The following is a 19,596-nucleotide window of genomic DNA, read 5'->3' as shown; positions in this document are numbered from 1 at the left end:
AGCCATTGGCAGCTCCATCTCGACAAGTTCCAGGTTGTGTACTGAAGCGTTTATACACATGGGGTGATGTTCAACACTTATCATTTTATCATTCCTTCATGTTAACTTGTTCAAAATGCTCTCTCTCACACTCTCTCCCATCTCTCTCACCATTGCTAACGATTGTACAGCTGAATAGAACTTCTCTCTCCAACCTAACTCTAACTTTGTTCTTGTTACTCAACTCCCTCCCTGCTCTCTGTTTCCCATACTCTCCCTACCCATTCCATTCTCACCTCCTTTGAGGTCCACTCTTTTTTATAAGAGTCTACACGTGGCAAGAGCATATGGTGCTGGGCTTTCTGCTTTTTGTATTATTTCACTTCATCTGATGACCTCTATGCAGTTCCATCCCTGTTGTCACAGTGACAGGATTTTCTTCTGTTCTGATAGGTGAATAACTCTCCACTGTGTAGGTAATTCACATTTTTGTTTTTACGCATTCATTACTGCAGGAGCATTTGGGCTGTTTCTATTTCTTGGCTATCATGACAAAGGCTTAATAAACATGAGAGGGCAGCTGTGCTTTCCATGGATGTCATTCTCCTTGGATCTGTGCCCAGCAGCAAGAGTGCAGGATCCCGTGGGAGTCTAGTTTTAGTTTTGTGGAAACTTCCACGTAACTTTCCCCAGTAATGGGACTAGTTTACACACCCACCCAACAACAGTGTGCGAAGGGTTCCTTTCCCTCAAATCCCCACCAGTCAATCTGACTGGAGTGAGTTGACATCCCATTGTGATTTTGATGTGCATATTCCTGATGACCAAAGATGTTGAAATTGTTTTTTTCCACATACCCTTTTGGCATTGATAGGTCTTTTCTTCAAATAAAACATCTGTTTAGATGTGCTGTCCATTTTGATCGCTTCTCGGCCTTTTGGCTATGATCAAGTGTAGATGTATTGCCCATTTTAAAATCAGATTTTAAAATTTTTCTGGTTATAATCTTTTGTCAGATAAGAAGTGGAGATGTTTTTCTTGCATTCTGCAGACTGTCTCTTGGCACTGTGTATGACTTCCTGCACTTTCTATCACAGCAGTTCTGAGAAGAGGCTCTCTTCCAGACTGTCACGTGGGTGTCAGGGCTGCATGAGAGAAATTGGCCCACTGGTTACTTCCTAGTGTGAGAGTGGGATCAGCAATTCTGCCCCATTTTTCAGATCTAGCAATATTTGTTTTTCCTGTAAGGGAAATAAAACTGAAAATAAGATATGTGACAATGTAAGGGCGCTTGTAGTCTATGCTTGCAAGTGTCTCTCGCCTGTGCCATCATTCTAACAGGGCAGCAGCTCCACGCTGAAGCTAAGGCTTCCCGCCTTGCTGTCTGTGCCTGTTCCAGTCAGCTGCAGGAGTGTCCTTCCTGGCCCCACTGTAGTTGTCATTTGTGCAGCTCTGTGAGGTTGGTATTGTCTGCCTGATGCAATACTCACTGTGTTAGGATTGACTGACTCGGGTGACCTCATCCATGGGTGCAGCGTCTAGTGCTAAGCGGTGTTCTGATGTGGTTCTGCCTGCTGTAGCTCTCACCTTTGTGCTGACTATAGATTAATCGGAGGTGTTGACTATAGATACCCACATCGCTCAGTCTCTGATTTCCAGAAAGATGCTGAAATTGGCAGCCCTTGCCTCCAGACAGGTTTAAAAGCTTTGTGGGGAGCAACTGATTTCATATAAATTTCATTAAAAATAGATCATATTTTTGATAGGAGGCCCAAGGAAATGATTACATGTCTTGACTTGCTTATCACATTTTTCCCAGAGGAAAATGGACATGAAATACATTTTTATGCTGGCAGTGAATCTTGAGTAAGCAAGGAAGTTTTTATAAAAGGAAAACATGAGCAGCTTTTTCAAAATGTATAAATAAACAGTTGCAATTTATCATTGATTTTCGGTCTGCTTGGTCATGCAGGAACTCCCTGACTTCAATATGAGCAGCACAGCGTCATCCTCTTTGTAGATTCTACGCTATATTTGGTCCACACTTGTTTTTAAAGATTATTTTTCACATATTTTGAATGATAATGTGACACAGAGGGAGAGAAAGAGATCTTCACCATGCTGGATCACTTCTCAAAAGGCCACGCTTGAGCCCTGCGCAACAATGCAGTGTTTAAAGTCCTCGCCTTGAACGCACTAGGATCCCATATGGGTGCCGGTTCTAGTCCCAGCAGCCCCACTTCCCACCCAGCTCCCTGCTAGTGGCCTGGGAAAGCAGTCTAAGATAGTCCAAAGCCTTGGGACCCTGCACCCATGTAGGAGACTAGAAAAAGCTCCTGGCTTCTGCCTTTGGATTGGCACAGCACCAGCCATTGCGGCTGCTTGGGGAGTGAACCATTGGACGGAAGATCTTCCTCTCTGTCTCTCCTCCTCTGTATATCTGCCTTCCCAATAAAAATAAATCTTTTTTAAAAAGCCACATTATGATTGGGCCAGCCAGGTTGAAACTAACAATCTAGAACTCTGCCTGGGTGTTTCATGTTGTGGTAGGGGCCAAAACACTTGGACCATCTTCTACTGCTTTTCCAAGCACATTAATAGGGAGCTGGGTCAAAAATACAGCAGTTGGGGCACGAATTTGGCGCCAATGTAGCATGTTGCCATTGTAAAATATGACTTAATTAATGTGATACAGTGCTCGCCCCCACACCCAAACTTAATATTTCACCTGAGCTACATATGCCATTTTTCAATCCTCACCTCAGTACTCCTGTGGGAAGTGTGTCCTAGATCATAGGTTGCATTCCTACAAGTACTTTATTCTTTCTCCAAAACTGGCAGGTGACTGTGCTGCACTAGAGCAAAGCTTTAATCTAGCAAAGGAGGCAGGAGAATCAACAACCTGAACCCACACGGGCAGAAAGAGAAGGCAGGCCTTGTTGCCGTGCCTGTATGCCCAGATGTCACTCCCTGCCTGTTGGCTCTCTCCATATGTTGGCTAGTTTACTGCCCGTCTGAAGGAGGCTCCAAGAGCAGCTGCTCCAGTTATCTACTGGAGAGCCCATCCCCAGTTCAATGCTTGACATGGTTGCTGCGATCAAACGAGAAATTAGGTGGCCAAGTTACCTAAAAGACCAGGAGCACTCATGCATATCTTGCAGATTAATGTGTGCCTGTTGGTGGAGGCCAAGCAAAAGCTTAGAGGAGGGTTGAAGCTCATGAGCAAAATCATAAAACCTGGGTGGCTCTGGGGGCAGTGGACAAAGCAAAGCAGGGCTCTGGCAGCTCCCAGGAGAAAGACAGATGAGGGAGGCATGAGACACACACAGCCAGGAGCATGGTCCACCCCAATCTCTATTATAGACTTAAATCTCAGCAAATGCAGATAATGGTGCAGAAATTAGAATGCAGGGTATAGGATATTGGCATAGTCCTTCATTCAGGACTTGAAATGCTGGCATTCCATAATTAGAGTGCCTGGATAGGAGTCTTAGCTACTCCGGCTTACTGCTAATGAGAGGTGCCAGCTGTTGGGTCAAGTCCTTGGATACCTGCACGGGACACCCGGATTGAATTGTGTGACTTTGGCCCGGCCCAGCCCGGGCTGTTATAGGCATGTGGGGAGTGAACCAGTGGATGGAAGGTCTCTTTCTGTCTGTTTGCTTGTTTCCATCTTTGTATTTATTAAAATGAAAAAAATTCTAAAAATGTCTAAGTTTATTTTTTTAAAAAATAGAATACAGGTTAATTAAGCAGCTATTTGAGGAGGGGAGCTTAATTAACAGTAGTTTAGCCAAGATAAGAGCATCTCTCCAATTCAAGTGATGCAGTAAAGATGAGAAGATGCAGAACCAGAGGTTTTTGCCTCCAGCAGAGGGAGGGAGCCTGCCCTGCTTTGGACCGCCTTTGTCCTATGCTCGGGGTATCAGCAAATCCCTACAGGCAAAGGCCAAGACCCCAAGCCTTAAAAGGGCTGCTTCATGGAGCCTGCTGTGACTCTGCTAATGACCATGAAGAGGACCCACCCTCCCGCTGTCTTCCATTCATTTTGCACTCACTCTCCTCCATCTCCCAGCCAGCCACCCAGGGTTTCTTAGCTGAATAAGCATCAGGTGGAGCCGCACCAGACTGCGAGCTCAACTAGTCACACGGTATTCCTTCTGCCCTCATTGTTTCTTATTTTATCTGTGCTGTGGAGGGACAGACATGCACGTACACAGGCCCACTCTTGGCTGATGTGGCTGGATACAGACGCATATGCCAGGTGTTGCGTCTTTAGAAACTAGGATAAAAATAAGATCAACTGGTGGCAAGTTCAGAGCCGTGTCGAATGCTGCATCGCTCACATAAACATCCTTGCACTCCTGAAACCATCACCTGGTGCTAACTCTGTGTGTGTTCAGGATGGTAGGGGCCAGAAGGAGGGAGGGTAAACCTCCATGCTGTGTCTTACTATCCAATGCTTCTAGAAGGAGTCACAAAGCACCTTGGACTCTTTGGTGCACAAAATAAATAAAAATACGCAATAGGGGCAAAATATCCAGAACCACGGTTATCATGAAATAAAATTTCTGATGTTACTTAAAGTGTCTTGGAATCCAACCCAGAATGCCAATGATTGGGGCTCCTTCAAGCCTTGTTTCCTGGTTCACTGCCTCTTCCCCCTGGTGCTGCCCCGATTGTCTGAGCAATTTGACTTCATTAGAATCGTTGGGGAAATAAATGACACTGATTTGCCTTTAGGATCCTGGAGGGACTCACAGAAGGCTCTCCTGCACTGAAAGTAGCATCCTTGGGGTGGGCCTTGGCCTAGGTGAGAGGACCACCTGTATGTCCCAGGGGACCTCCTCCTGGGTGTTCTTGGCTCTGCTGATTCCAGACTCCTGCTAATGCAGACCCTGGGGACAACCCCAGTGGTTCCAGCATCTGACTTCTTGCCATCCGTAGAGGAGACCTGAGTGGCGTTCCTAGCTCCCAGCTTCAGCCCTGACCAGCGTAGGTGTTTGAGGAATGAGCCGGAAGCTGGGATCTCTCTAATAGATGATAGTTTTTAACGACTAAGAATTGACATCCCTGCTGTTGACTTTCAGAAAGTCTGTGGATATTTGTTTTGAAAGGCTCCGGTGCTAGTAAACAGTTCCAATGAATTAGATACATTTTGTCACTGTGACACTCCCTCCTAGAGATGGAGTGCATTCTGTGATACCAAGGGCTGTGGCTGCCATCTGCTCCCAGGAGTACATGAAGGGCAACGTTGACTGCTCTGTTTAGGAGCTGGGCCTGTGCCTTTCATTTGGGTCTGCCTTCAACTTACCCAAATATGCAAGATGACTTGTGGGAAGTCAAGCCTCATCCCGCACCCTGCCCTTAGACAGGGGAGCCAGATTCTGGCCATAATTGTGGTATTTAATAGCTATGGTCATGTTGTCTGCCCTGTCTTGTGTTATGCTGCGGGTCCCTTGTCAATCTGACCCAATTGCTTGGCATCATTTGGCAGCACTGCCTCTGTCTGGGAGGAGCAGGGACAGCCCAGTCTTGCCTCTCTTTGCTCTTTTGCTTTCAAGCCTTCATCCAGACTCCTTTACAGGCTGATCACAGGCCAATCGCACTGCACTGGGACCAGTCAATGCCTTTGAAGTGAAATTGGGAGTTGTGGGCCCCTTTGAGCATGAGGGGATGGCTATCAATTTCTGCTGTAGAAAGTCACGTGCAGACCCCGGGGACTCAGGCTGGGGGAAGAGGACCTTCAGAAAGCTCATGCAAAATGCATATAGCGAATGAAACTGCAAGGACTTCAATTTCTTCCAGGCAAAAGCAACTTCGCTTTTCAATCCATTTTTTCCATGAACTTCTTGAAGTGTGTGTGTGTGTGTGTGTGTGTCCCACATCAGTCACCTGAGTTTTGTCCATGGCCATCTATGAACCCTGACTGCAAATTCATGCTCTAAAGTGAATATTTATGCCCTAGGCCTGCCCGGGGCTGTTTCATAAGCCTTGTCTCTCTAGTTTCCAGGGCCACTCATCTTTGCATCCATGTATTTTCTCCTCTGGTAGATAAAACTGGAGAGAAGTGAAGACGGGCTCTCTTGCAGTCCTGTCAGAGAAGGAGGTGTTGATGTGAATTGCATTTAATGCAAGTATCTGTGTGCATAGTACACTTTTGAATACAGGTGATGGACGGCAGAAAGAAAGCTTAAACTCTGAATGTCCAGATTCTCCTTGGCTTGCAGTACCTGAGATCCGCGTGGAGGATGAAAATGTTCTAAGTGGAAAATGCATCAAGTCCCACCAGCTTCTCTAACATCCCACCCAACACAGCATGCTGCAGAGTGTCATTTGGTGGCACGCATGCATGTGGGGCAGACTGAATAAGATCAGAAATCGAGGGTGGGATTTTTTAAAAATATGTTTATTTGTTTTTATTGCAAAGTCAGATATACAGAGAGGAGGAGAGACAGAGAGGAAGATCTTCCATCTGATAATTCAATTCCCAAGTGGCAGCAATGACCAGAGCTATGCTGATTCGAAGCCAAGAGCTTCTTCCAGGTCTCCCACACAGGTGCAGGAACCCAAGGCTTTGGGCCCTCCTTGACTGCTTTCCCAGGCCACAAGCAGGGAGCTGGATAGGAAATGGGGCTGCTGGGATTAGAACCGGCGCCCATATAGAATTCCAGTGTGTTCAAAGTGAGGACTTTAACCCATAGGCCACTGCGCTGGGCCCTTGAGGGTGGAATTTAAGGTTCAACTGAATGTGCATTAAGTTTCACAAAGTTGAAACGCTGTAAATGGAAACATTGAACATTGGGAACTATCTGCATTGCCTAGGAACTGAGGGTTGATTTTAAGAAAGAAAGTTCTCGAAGCATGAATTCATGTTCTAAAGGACAAAACTGTGCCTGTCATCAGTGCATGACACATCAAGCTGGCAGCCATGCCAGTTGGTCGTGAGCCTTGGGCATAGCCATGGGGTAGGAAACACACTGCTCCCACACATCTAGTTCATGCGGAAGTCAGGTGTAGTCCTGTGTACACCTGTGGAAGTCAGGTGTAGACTCCAAGGAAGTCATTCCCCAGGAATGTGCAACAGCCTGTTTTGTAAGTGCTGTGTTCTTTACAGAACTTTTTGCACCAGTAAATACCTTTCCAGGTAGCTTCTTTCTGCAGAGAGTATAAGATCTGACTTCTTTCCTAAATGCCAGAGAGAGTAAAGAGGGAGTGAGAGAGAGAAGTGGGAACGAGGAAAGGAGGGAAGAAGGGAGAAGGGCAGGAAGAGCTGAATGAGTTACATCTGGTATTTGAGATGCCAGTTGGCATGTCCACATCACACACACGAGAAGCCTGGGTTGAGTTCTCAACTCCCAACTTGAGTCCCCACAAGCACTGTGGGCAGTTGGAGAATGAACTGGTGAGTAGAAAAACCTTTCTTCTTATCCTTCTCTGCTTTTCTCCTTTCTAAGAAAAAAAATAGGTAAACATAAGCCTTGAGTCACAGGATGGTGACACTCACCTATGAGGACATACAGATGTTAATTATCCAGGCTTTCTTTCCATATGAACAAAGCAGGTCCTGGGAAAAGATCAAGCTGCATATAGAAGAGTTGATAGGAAAAGCTGGCAAACTGGATGTGGATTTATGCTGTTACTCATTCCTATCACAGCAGTGCCCAAGAAACAGCTGAAGCTTTTGGGGATGCTACTGATTGGCCCATGAATACTGCTACATTTAAACACTTCAATGACCTCAGTTACTATCCAAACAGATGGGGGCTGAGCTTGGCCTGTTGTGATGGGAAGGCCTCACTGGGGGGTCTCACCAACTAGAACCTTTCCAATAGCAGGAGAATCAAACAGTTTGATTGGATGGAGATAATGAAGCATTAGCCTCAGAGGAGGCACTGGTCCTGATATCTCTTGCCCCAGTGCTCTGTGGAGATGATGGGGTTGACATTATACTGTTAGAAGGATGAGGAGAAGAAGAGCAAACTACTTCATTAAGTCTCTGTAAGGTGCATATATAAGACCATGGTGTTCATTGGTAAAGAATTTACCACTGTTCATTGGTAAAGAATTCAAATTCAGAGGGCCTCAGTGACTGAGTGGCTCCAAAGAACAATGGCTGCTCTGTGGAACTCAGTGCGTGACACCTGTGTGGTAAGAAGCCTTTGGGGAGAAAGTGGCAAGCGAAGGTATGACCAGGGAACTGCTGATACTCAAAGGCAGGTAAGGGGAGCTTTCATTGAAGCCAAATGCCATTCTTGGGAGAAAGTCTTGCTGCAAGCAGATAAGGTGGTCCCATATAATCTTAAAAGATTTTACGTTTTTATTTGAAGGGGAGAATCACAGAAAGGATGGACCGATAGAAAGAGGGAGAAATCTTCCATCCACTGGGTCACTCCCCAAGTGGCCGTGATGGCTGGAGTTGAACCAGTGTGAACCCAAGAGCCATGAACTTCTTCTGGGTTTCCCCTGTGTGTACAGGTGCCCAAGGACTCCTGATGTTCTCAGCTGCTTTTCCATGCTGTAAGCAGGGCACTGGACAGAAAATGGAGCAGCTGGGACTCAAGCCAATGTCTAAATGGAATGCTGGTGTTGCAGGGAGAGGGTTAATGTTGAGAGGGTTAATGTTCTATGGCATGGTGCCAACCCCAGGGGTCCCCATATTGATCACATGGCCAATGATAATCCATACCAGAGAGAGCTTCACATGCTTGCCATGGCAGCCACATGCTGGAGAGTCTGCTCAAATGCCAGATACTACCAAAGAAACAAAAATTTATTTCAGTTTATCCCTCTCTGCTTTTAGCAGATCAAACAGACCAGAAAACACAAGAGTAGAGAAGACTGATTACTGAATCAGTAATGTTAACACAATGGCAAAGCAGCAAAGACAGAAAAAACCTCCATGTCAGAATACAGAAATCAAATCAAATACATCTTTCATTCTATGTTCTTGGACTATAAAGATGAACAATGGGTGTTTGATTTCTGCTTAGAATTCTTAAGTGCATTGTCTCTAGCTTTGTGTTCAAATCAAATACTGTGGTCTGCCTCACCTTCAGCCTCTCTCAGCTGGGCATTTACTCAGCAAACAACAGGGAAGGGACCTTCAGAAACTCACGCTTGCCAACCTGTGCTACACCTCTAGGATGCTCTCCTGCCCCATCACCCTTGCTTCTCTCTTCTCTGCAGGAATAGTTCCAGAGCGTCAGCCTTCGATGTGCAGGCATGTGTCATTAAGACATGATCCTTGACCTCAAGGAGCACACCTCCTGAAAAGAAAGAATGAGGCTAGAATAGCCATGCACATTCACTGGACAAAGGACAGCAATGTGTACATGCTAGGTGAGCCCCACAGGCATAGGGCTCTGTGAACTTAGAACTCATTGCTGGCTCTAGGGCTATTCAAGCCATCCCCAGATATATAAATGAATTTACACATTAAAAATAAAATAGCTCGCTGTAGAATTTTGAGAACAGTGAAAAATTATGCCATGAAGACTGATGTTGTGGCATGATAGGTTAGGCCACCTCCTACTGGGCCAGCAACCCATATGGGTACTGAGTTGAGTCCAAGTTGCTCCACTTCTGATCCAGCTCCCCAGTATTGGCCTGGGTAAGCAGTGGGAAATGGCCCAAGTGCTCAGGACCCTGCACCCATCTGGGAAACCCAGAGAAAGCATTGCTCTTGGCTTCAGCCTAACCCAACCCTAATGGTGAATTCAACCATTGGATGGAAGATTCTCTCTTTCTCTCCCACCCCCAACTGTACCTTTCAAATACATTTAAAAAAAACTGAACAGGAAGCTATTATGCCATGTGCTGACAAAGGAGAAATTGGATCATTTATCCATACTGGACGCCAGGTAATTGAGGCCATTATGGAAGATGGTTGGACAACTTCTTGTAAAGCTAACCGTGCACTTAGCAGGTAGTCCAGTGCTTATACTCTTTGAAACTTCTGTATACACACCTGTGCACACATACACACAGGAGCACACACATGCATGTGTACAAACAGCTGCACAAATACACATAAGCACATATAAACATACACACAGAATACATGACTCAAGCGCACTGTCATATATGCACAAACATGTATACATACCTAACACATATATACATGCCTATATTTGCACACATGCACACAAGCCATTCATCAACACACATACATCCATTGAGACGTGTGCACACCCACATCACCTATACATACATATAAAGACATAAATACCAAGAACATACAGACACAATCACACATGCATATATAAAATATATAAACATATGCAGTGACCTAAACACACATGTACTTATCCATACATAGTTTTATATATATTAACATGCACACATACACTTACACTAAAAAAAAATCCTGGCTTAGAAATGGCCATAGCAGTTTTAATCAGAATTGTCCTGATTCTGAAGAAACAATCCAGCTTATCAACAGATACACATTTGGAAAAATCTCTGGCCCATCTACACAATGAAATATAATACCTTGGTCAGAAGGAAATAAACTACTGGTATCTGGAAACACATGGATGAGCCCAAAAGGCATCGTGCCTGATGACACAAGTCTGTCTGCATAATATTCTCAGAGATGGAGAACCGGTCAGTGGTTATCTAGGAACAGGACGCTGTGGGGGTGGTGAGACCAAGGGGCAGCAGCAGGGGCCTCTTCAGGGGATGATACAGGTATGGAGGTGTTGCTCGAGGGCACTGAGGACCCCGTGCTGTGTTGGCACCTTCCTGTGAGTTGTCCAGTTGGTCCAGATGGGCATGTGTGGTAGATGTGATATGGACTTTCAAGTGTTCTGGGAGTCCAGAAAAGAGGAGTAACCTTGGAGAAGTGAGGTGATGTTGAGACCAATGCTGAGGATGAGTAGAATTGGGACTGGAGTAATGGAGATGGCATTCAGATAGGAAAAGCACATCCGGCCAGTTGTTCCAGAAAGGGAAGGATGAGGTTCCCACAGTGTAAACTCCTGATGGGGAGCGGGCTTGGCAGGAGCAGTGGAGGGGCCCAACTGGTGTGTTCTGAAGCGGAGATTGAATGTTCCCATGAAGGAGTTAGCTGGTAACAGTGTCCTAGACCTCAGCTGTCTTTCATCTTCAGCAGCGGAAATGGAACTTGCTGAAGACAGCAGGAAGCCTTCATAAATGGCAAGTGGCAATGCCAGCCTGCATGTGACATTCTAGGAGGCTGAGTCCAGTGCTCATCTAGAAGAGCCTGGTATGGGAAGGGACTAACAGCTGGATGGCCACACGACCACACAGCTCCCTGTCAGGCATCCCGCTTTGGGTTGGAACTGAGCTGACCATTCCAGGACTGGTTTAAAAGGTTCTGTGACTGTGGTCTGCCAGAGCAGGCATCTGGAAGCCCCGCTGGGATGTAGGGGGGAGGAGAAAGAGGAATTTGGAAGAATGGAGCCACACTACAAGTTGCCTTGTCCAAGGGCTGGTGTTACTCTGTCCCTCCACACAGCCTTGTGACCAGGACATCAAAGGGACATGAATAGTCCAGCAGAAACCAGCAAGGGTAAGCAGGGAGGGGGAGAGGATGGACAGGTGTGCCAGCCCGTGAATAAGTTTACTTCAGAAAGTTCCTGCAGGATGAAATGAAAAGGCATTTCCGCTGATCCCACCTGTTTTTCAGGTTTACATGTTGCGTTTACATATCACATGCAAGTTCCACAACCTTTGGGAAGACCAATCTGTGAATGAATTTCCAACATTGTGCGCCCCCCCCGCCCAAATAAATGCATTGTCTCATTCTGCTTTCCATAAACCTTGTGAAGTGGCCTCTTCTGTGTAGACACATACCATCCAGAGCCTGGAAAGTAAGCAGCAGCTCCCTGTTTCCCAGGTCATCTTCTTCCCACTGTCTTTTGGTTCAGAGATTGACACCTGAGAGATAGGGTATACTTCACCTGCTGCGACCACTCCTGCTGCTACCACCACTCCAACTTCCTTAACAAACTGCTGCCCCAGCCCTCGTCACAGAGAAGCAGACACATTTGGTCAACCATGGCAACCAGCTCCAAGATGAGTGGAAAACCCCTCACTTTCCAGGTGGCTACCAGCAGTCTCTGGAAACCCAGAGAGCCCGCCCTCTCCAATGAATGCTGATTGCCAGGACCCCCTGGCTGAGTTGTCAGTACAGACATCACAATGCCCCAGACCTCATCTTGCGGAGTTCATCTGAAGGGCTCTCTCCTTTGGTCTTATCACTGGCAGGAATTCATTCCCTCTCCCTGGAGAATAGGGTCTCCTATTTTAGTTCACTGTGTAATTGTTTTGAGAGAGGGAGTCAGGGAGGCAGAGCTGATTAGCTGGCAACCCCAGCTGCCTGTCCTCATTGGGAGCTACTTGGGATTTTACGTGGGTAGAAGTCCTGTTAGGAAATCTTTCTCTATCTCTTTTTAAACAAGGTGTATGCATTAATTTGAAAGGCAAGGTTACAGGAGGAAAGGGGGGGGGGGAGAGAGAGAGAAATCTTCCCTCTGCTGGCTTGTTCCTTAAGTCAACATGGCAGTCAGCACAGGCAGAGGCTGAGGTGAGGAACCAGGAACTCCACGTGGGTCTCTTAGGTGGGTGACAGGAGCCAACACAACCCGTCCTCTACTGCCGCTCAGGATGCGTTGGCAGGGAGCTGCGACTCAAACTGGGATGCAGTATAGCGTACAGGTGTCCCGAGCAGCGGCTCACCCCATTTAGCACAGTGCCCAACTCCAAGTTTTAGTGTTTATGCCATCGAGTTAGGCAACATCTTGTTGTGGCAGATCTAACAAACTTTTACAGATATATTTATGAAACTCTAAGTATAATTTTGAGTGTTTTATTGGCTGATTAATATTCCACTCTCTTTCTTAAAGATTTGTTTGAAAGTAAGAATTACAAAGAGGGATGGATAGAGAGAGAGAGACAAACAGAGATCTTCTATCCACTGGTTCACTCCCTAAATGGTCACTATTCCAGGGATGGGCCAGGCTGAAGTCAGGAGCTGGGAGCTCCACGCAGGTCGCCCAAGTGGGTGACAGGAGCCCAAGCACTTGGACCATACTCTGCTGCTTCTCAAGTACGTGGGCAGGGAGCTGGATGAGAAATAGAGCAGCTTGTGTTTTAACCCATGCTCTATGGATGCCAGCATCTTAGGAGGTGGTTTTACCTGCCATATCACGATGTCAGCCCCAATATTGCACTCCATAGTTGTATGGTTATTTAACTAAACTTCAAAATAAACAGTGTGCCTAAATATTTCTGTATCAAAGTGGTTACAATGGACAAACTTACACATAAACTGTGTAAGCACATGGTAACACATTGCCAAGGATAAAGTAGAGATAATTACAAGATAAAAGATGAGTCAAAACCCAGCATTGTGGCATAATGCCCGCATAATAGCATCACATACGATGCCAGTTCAAGTCTCTGCTGCTCCACTTTCAATCCAGCTCTCTGTTAGTGCCCTGGGAAACCTGTGGAAGATGGCCCAGGGGCTTGGACCCCAGTCACCTAGGTGGGAGACCAGGATGCAGTTCCTGGCTCTTGGCTGCAGCCTCCCTTGTAACTGGCTGTTGTGGACATTTGAAGAGTAAGAAGATGGAAGATCTCTCTCACAATCTCTCTTTTTCTCTCCTCTCTCCCTCCTCCTTCATAACACCCTCTCTTCAAAATAAATAAATCTTTAAAAATAAGAGAGATGCAACACTTTTTTGAAACACTTGGTCAAACTGCCTTCCCCAAAGTTGGACCAACTAGAGTTTCTACATGATAGAATGGGGAGCCACTGTCCCGACCTCCTGCCAAGCGTGGTGTTTTCAGTATGTAACTATTCTGCTTTGGCAAGCAAAATGATCATTGAATTTCATAATGAAAGGAGTTGAGTATCTTCACATTTCCTTGTCAAAATTCCCAGTTGTTTAGAAATGGCAATCTGTATGCTTTATCACTTTTTTTAAACTGTCTTGCTTCTCTTAATGTTTAAATACTCCCGTTCTCACATATTCATCTCATCTTTCTGCTGCAGTGTTTCTCCCACTTGCCACGTTTCTGTTTCTTTCATTGGCATGGGTCTGCTCTGGCCTTGTCATTCAGAATTCATCGCCGTTTGCCTGTGAGAGCTCCCAGGTGTCAGCTTTATGGGCTCTGACCTGAGTAGCCACACAACTTCCTACTTTTCCTGAGAGTATTGACCTGCTTTTCTCTAACAACCTTTTGCCAATCTCTGGAGAAAAACAAGGCAGACAGATATTTGATACATGTTATATTTGGAATTATTTCTGATAAGCAGGGTTTGTGCTTTTAATTATTATTGCTCTAATACAGCCAAATGACTGTGCTCTAGTGGGTCCTGTGGGCTGACTGATACTGGGTGTCACCCACTCTTCCAGCCAGTGGGTCTCAGCTGCCACTCCCACTGCCTGCGGGGAATGCAAACTTCACATCCATCCCCAAACCTGCCAATCAACCACCAAGGCAGGGCCAATCTGCCTTCCAAATGACTCAGGTGTATGGTCTGTTTCTGGGAACTCTGCACTGGCTGTTGCAAGCAGATCTGCCCAGTGCACACCTGCTCGCTGACTTCTCATGCTTTCTTCTCAAGCACTTTCTCTCCTGTGCTAGTCACCAGGGACACGCCTGAGAGACTGAAAGTGTTTGAGTGGCAGTCCAGTTCCCACTTACCCACAAAGCTGCAGTTGCCTGGGCGCATTGGCATCACTTCCCCATAAAGCAGGTGGATTTCAGAAAGATGCAGTAGAGTATGGGTTAAACATGTCTGAGTCCCTGCTCCCTCCTGGGAGGAAGCATGTGCTGCCCCAGCAGCAAGAAACCTCTAATGCCAGATGCCTCCATGTCACATACAAAAGATGGAATAATAACAATTAAAAAAAAAAAAAACCTGCAGTGCCCACGGCCTAGCCTTCCATCAGGAGGGGGAAGCAATGCAAGGATCTCTGTTCATAAAAAGCTACACGTGATGCTGTTAAACATCAGTTAATGTCCTTGAATGCTTTGAGATGTTCTACTGTTTCCTGTCCTGCTGTGTATGTGTGTGTGAGTGTGTGTGTGTGAACAGAATTGCAAACTATATACATCCATAAGGACCAAAACCATGAAAACTATAAGGGAAATATTTTTGATGCTTCTACAGGTCGATTTTTAATAATGTGTATTTACTTGAAAAGTAGAAACATCTCAGCCATGGGCTCACTCCCCAGATGGCAACCACAGGCAGTGGGATGGGCCAGGACAAAGCTGAAGCCAGAAACTCAACCCAGGTCTCTCCCGACTCAAGCCACTATGACTGCTTCTCAGGGCTGGCATCTGTAGGAAGCTGGAGTTTGGGGCAGGAACCTGGAATCCAATCTAGGTACCCCAATATGAGATGCAAGCATGTTGGCCAGCATCTTAACCACCAGGTTCATTTCTCGCCCATGGTCGTTTAGGGTGACTCTTCACATGGGGACCTGGTACCTTGAAGCTTGTAGCTCTGCATTCATGATTGTGCTGTTGGCACGAAGGAACAGTGAAGCAGAGCCACCAAGATTGCAGTATGCACTTGTGGAAGCCAGAGCTTTCTAGCAGCCCATGGATTTCTCCACCTGGAGCTGCTCATCTCCCCTTCCAGAGCATGTGAGATCTAAAGTCCCAGAGCCTCCCAGTCATGAAATACCTCCTGATGACCCGTGTGTGTGCCAAGGACCCCTCATCCCCTACCCATTCTTCCTTTGGAGGTGCACCAAGTGACAGAGCTAGAAGACAGAGAAGGTGTTTAGGCTTAAATATCTTGCAAGTGCTCAGTGAAGCCACTTACTGATTTTTGTCCCTGGATGTGAAGTTCACCAACTACATCACAAAGCAAGAAAAAGCCCTGGTTTTAGGTGTGTGTGTCCATGCTAGTGTGCATGGCTTTTAGGGGTGTGTGTGTGCGAGTGTGTGCATGCGATGTGTGTGTGAGAGTGGGTGTGGTTTGCATGTGTTTGCTTGCTCATCCTCACATCCTAAAAGACTTCCTTCTCATAGCATTGTTACTGCTACAGTTCAGTACATGAGGAGAATTCTCCCTACCTTGAATTATGAAAGAAGAGGCAGCCAGCTCTGACTCATCCAGGCTCCTACCTGCTCAGGCTGGTTGAAGCATGTGTCTTGCACTCTTAAGAGCTCTGTACTCCCAAATCCAAAATGGACTCGCAATGAGACTGTAGAATACATTTGACAAAAGGATGGTGGACTCTCTACAATTGTCCATACCTCCAATGTCAGGATGGAATTGGAACAGTAGAATGATGGACATGTGACTGTTGCTGAATGACTATCCTGTTATAATAATATAGGGGGGAAACGGTGGGGAAATGGGAAATTGTGAGAGGAGGGGAAAAGCTTGAGCCTCTGAAGCTGTATTATATAAAAAATAAATTAACAAATTAGCTTTCAAAAAGAGAAATGGTCTTCTGTTTGCTGATCCTCCGGCATTACTTTTTGTCTGTGCAGCCTCTCTGTAGTGGGATGTAGGTAAGATTATACAGGTCATCTGACCTTCTTCTTTTGGAGACACAAAGCTCTCGATAAGAAATAAATGTATCATTGCATATTTGCTTTCTAATATATGCTATTAAAATGTATGTCATCTTGGATTTCATACAACGTTTGAGAGAAAAATGTTCAGATCATTCAAGTGCGTTGGTGGCCCAGGAGTGACCTCCGTGCCTTTAGCACACACCCACCTGGCTGTGAGCATTCACAGCCATTCACACACGTGCAGTGTGCACTCATAGCCAGTTGCATTGTGGGACATGCATGCAGCTGCCCGCATGCTTGCCGCAGAACACTCATGCGCATACACACACGTGCACCAGACACATGCAGGCCCTTCTGTCAACCTGTGACCATCATGAATGGGCACATCCCTCAAAATCTCCTTGGAAAGCAACAAGACCCTCCTTTCGTTCCTATCCTGACAAATTCGCACAAGATAGCACTAAAAACACTTGCTGTTTCATTTTTAAAATCCATATTGCCAAGTTCCTAGGTGATGTTGCAGATAGATACATCATATTATTTATCAAATTCATTAATATTTTATTTAGAGCCTACCTTGTCAAGTTTACTTTTGAGCATGTTTTATTTATGCCTTGAGTTTTATAAAAATGGCACTACTTATCCAAACTGCCAAAATCATTAAAATCCTGTCGTACTAACACTATTTGTTATTCCCTCATAATCCTTGGCACGTTCCACAGAGAGAGAAATAGAGTCTTGATGTATCATAGAATCTACTTGGGAAACCAAATTATACTTATAAATATTAGCTAGGCAAAAATTAATCTATTTGATTGCCATTCCACTGTCTAATGGACTGGCTATGTTCGGGATGAATATTCTTAATCCCCAAATCTGAAGTCCTAAGGACCCTGATAATTCAAACTCTTCCATACACCAACTTTATACCAACATATGGAAAATTCCCCCACACTGAAGCCCATGCAATGCATTGCAGCTGAACTCAGGAACACTAAAATACTCAAGGAAATTGGCTTCACACTATGGTAATACGGTATTTATGAGGCGTCCATGAACTTCAGGTTTAGACTTGGGTCTACGAGGGAACCTTCCAGAATCTAAAGGAACGTGCATTACCTATGGTCCCAAACCTTCTAGAACTAGACATCCATTGTGTGGTTCCGCAGCTGTTCTCTGTGTGTGCATGTGCCTGCATGTGTGTGCATGTATTTCTTCATGACGAACAGCCATAGCCAGAAAGCTGCTCCTCAGAAACACAGGATCAGGCTTTGTGTGTCCATCCCTGAGCAGCTTAGAAACTGCTGCTTTGGTTTCCATGGAAACTGATAGCCTTCTGAGAACCGTATACTTGAACTTGAGTATTTTGTAACAGCCAAGGTGGCTGGAGGAGAAAGCACTTCCATGGTCGCACATGGGATTCTGGGCTAGCCTCAGGTGCTTCCACTGCACTGTTATTGGTCTGATGTCTGTCCTTCCCACTGGTGACCCAAGTATCCTGTGACATAATTTGGAGTGGCATATCAAGAGGAAGAACTGAAGGAAAGGGAGGGAGGACCCGAGAAAGAATCCATAGTTTCTGTGATCTGATCAGCGGGTGATAAATTTCCCCTTCCGCCATCTTTTACCCACCACTCCAATCTCCAAGTGGCTCCATGTGGGAGGGGAACTGTACTGGATTCCAGGACTCATGATGGGATCCATTGAATAAACAGTCCACAATTGCATTTTCTAATTAGTACCCAAGATATCAGACACTCAATTTCTGATAAGGACACAGACTTTTGCCCTTCAATCTTTCATTATTATTATTGTCATTATTATTATTTACTATCACTGCTGGCAGGCAAGAAATCAAAGTTCACTCACAGCCTCCTCGTTTTCTACCTAATTATTAGCAAATTATCTTATTATGTAAAATACAGTATGTTTATGACCATACAGGACATAAGTAGTAGGAAGAAATGACTTCCCTATTAACTATGCAAATTCAAGGAAAATATTATTTGGAATATCTTTAGGTTAATAATCATTCTTGTTATGCAAAATCAATCAACTTATTTCAGGAACTTGGTTTGAAACAAACTTCAGCATGAGCACAACAGGAATGTTCCTCCTCTCACGGCAGAGTCTAGCCAGCCTGCCAGGTAATGGGGTTGATGTCATCTTCTTTAAAACTCACATCACACACAGCCTCCCCTAGCCTGGAAACGTGTGTTTGATTAATGGTTATAATCAGAGTAACTTCATTATGTAAGCATAATAACCTAGCTGAGAGGATATTTTGGTATGTGCTAAGAACTTATTAATTCCTAGCTGGAGAAATCATTTCCTTTATAGGGATTAGAGCTTCCCAGTAGGCATCCCCGCTTGCTGCAACTTTTATGAACAATAAGTATTTGGATAGGAAGCATTTTTTTTAACACTGCTAGAGTGAAAATTGCAGTTGGTGTTTGCGCGGGGACTTCCTTCCGACACGCTCAGTGGGGTCCACCAACATAATCTCATTCATCCTCCTCACGACTTTAGGAGACTGCAGAGTTCGTTGTTTTCCCAGATGAGGACAAGGAAGGACACTGAGAGGCCGACCCCGGCGGGGACATGCTGCTTGGTTTTTGAGCAGCTGCAGACGAAGCAGAAACACAATTGCAACATCTTGTCCCTAGCAAAGTCCTGCAGATGTTCCAAGGAACAGCTGCACATCTGCTATCACAGAAGCGAGGCAACTGTCCGTCTACATGCGATGAAGCACTGTTAGGGCTTCCATAAGGTGGGGATGATGCTATGTGATACAACATGGCTGGAACCTGTGGACATTATGCTGCATGAAATGAGCCGTGCATCAAGGAGTAATTCCCGCTGCGCTCCTCCATCATGGAGCTCCTGATACAAGCAGGATCCTAGAAGCAGAGAGCATCAGGCAGCTCGCCAGGAAGTCAGGCAGAGGGAGGCACTGGAGGCTGAGACGACACTGGGGTTGGTGTTTAATGAATACCAAGTTTCAGTTTAGGAAGGTGAAGAGTTCTTAGACATGGATCGCAGTGCAGGCAGTGCCACGACCTAGATGTCCTTACTGAAGTGGAATCCTATGGTCAACTG

At 45.6% G+C, this 19,596-nt stretch overlaps 1 protein-coding gene and 1 pseudogene across 1 annotated transcript in view; both read left to right on the top strand.

Moving 5' to 3' along the window:
• Nucleotides 1-19,596, top strand: part of DSCAM (DS cell adhesion molecule) — a 600,899-nt gene that overhangs the window by 451,202 nt on the left and 130,101 nt on the right. The gene's annotated exons all lie outside the window — the stretch shown is intronic.
• Nucleotides 901-1,047, top strand: LOC121160735 (annotated as a pseudogene).

This window comes from Ochotona curzoniae, unplaced genomic scaffold (genome assembly GCF_017591425.1).
Source record: "Ochotona curzoniae isolate NIBS_2020 unplaced genomic scaffold, NIBS_Ocur_1.0 contig_4516, whole genome shotgun sequence".
Classification (NCBI taxonomy): Eukaryota; Metazoa; Chordata; class Mammalia; order Lagomorpha; family Ochotonidae; genus Ochotona; species Ochotona curzoniae.
Note: the sequence above shows the minus strand (reverse complement) of the source record. Positions and strands in the feature narration are given on the sequence as shown.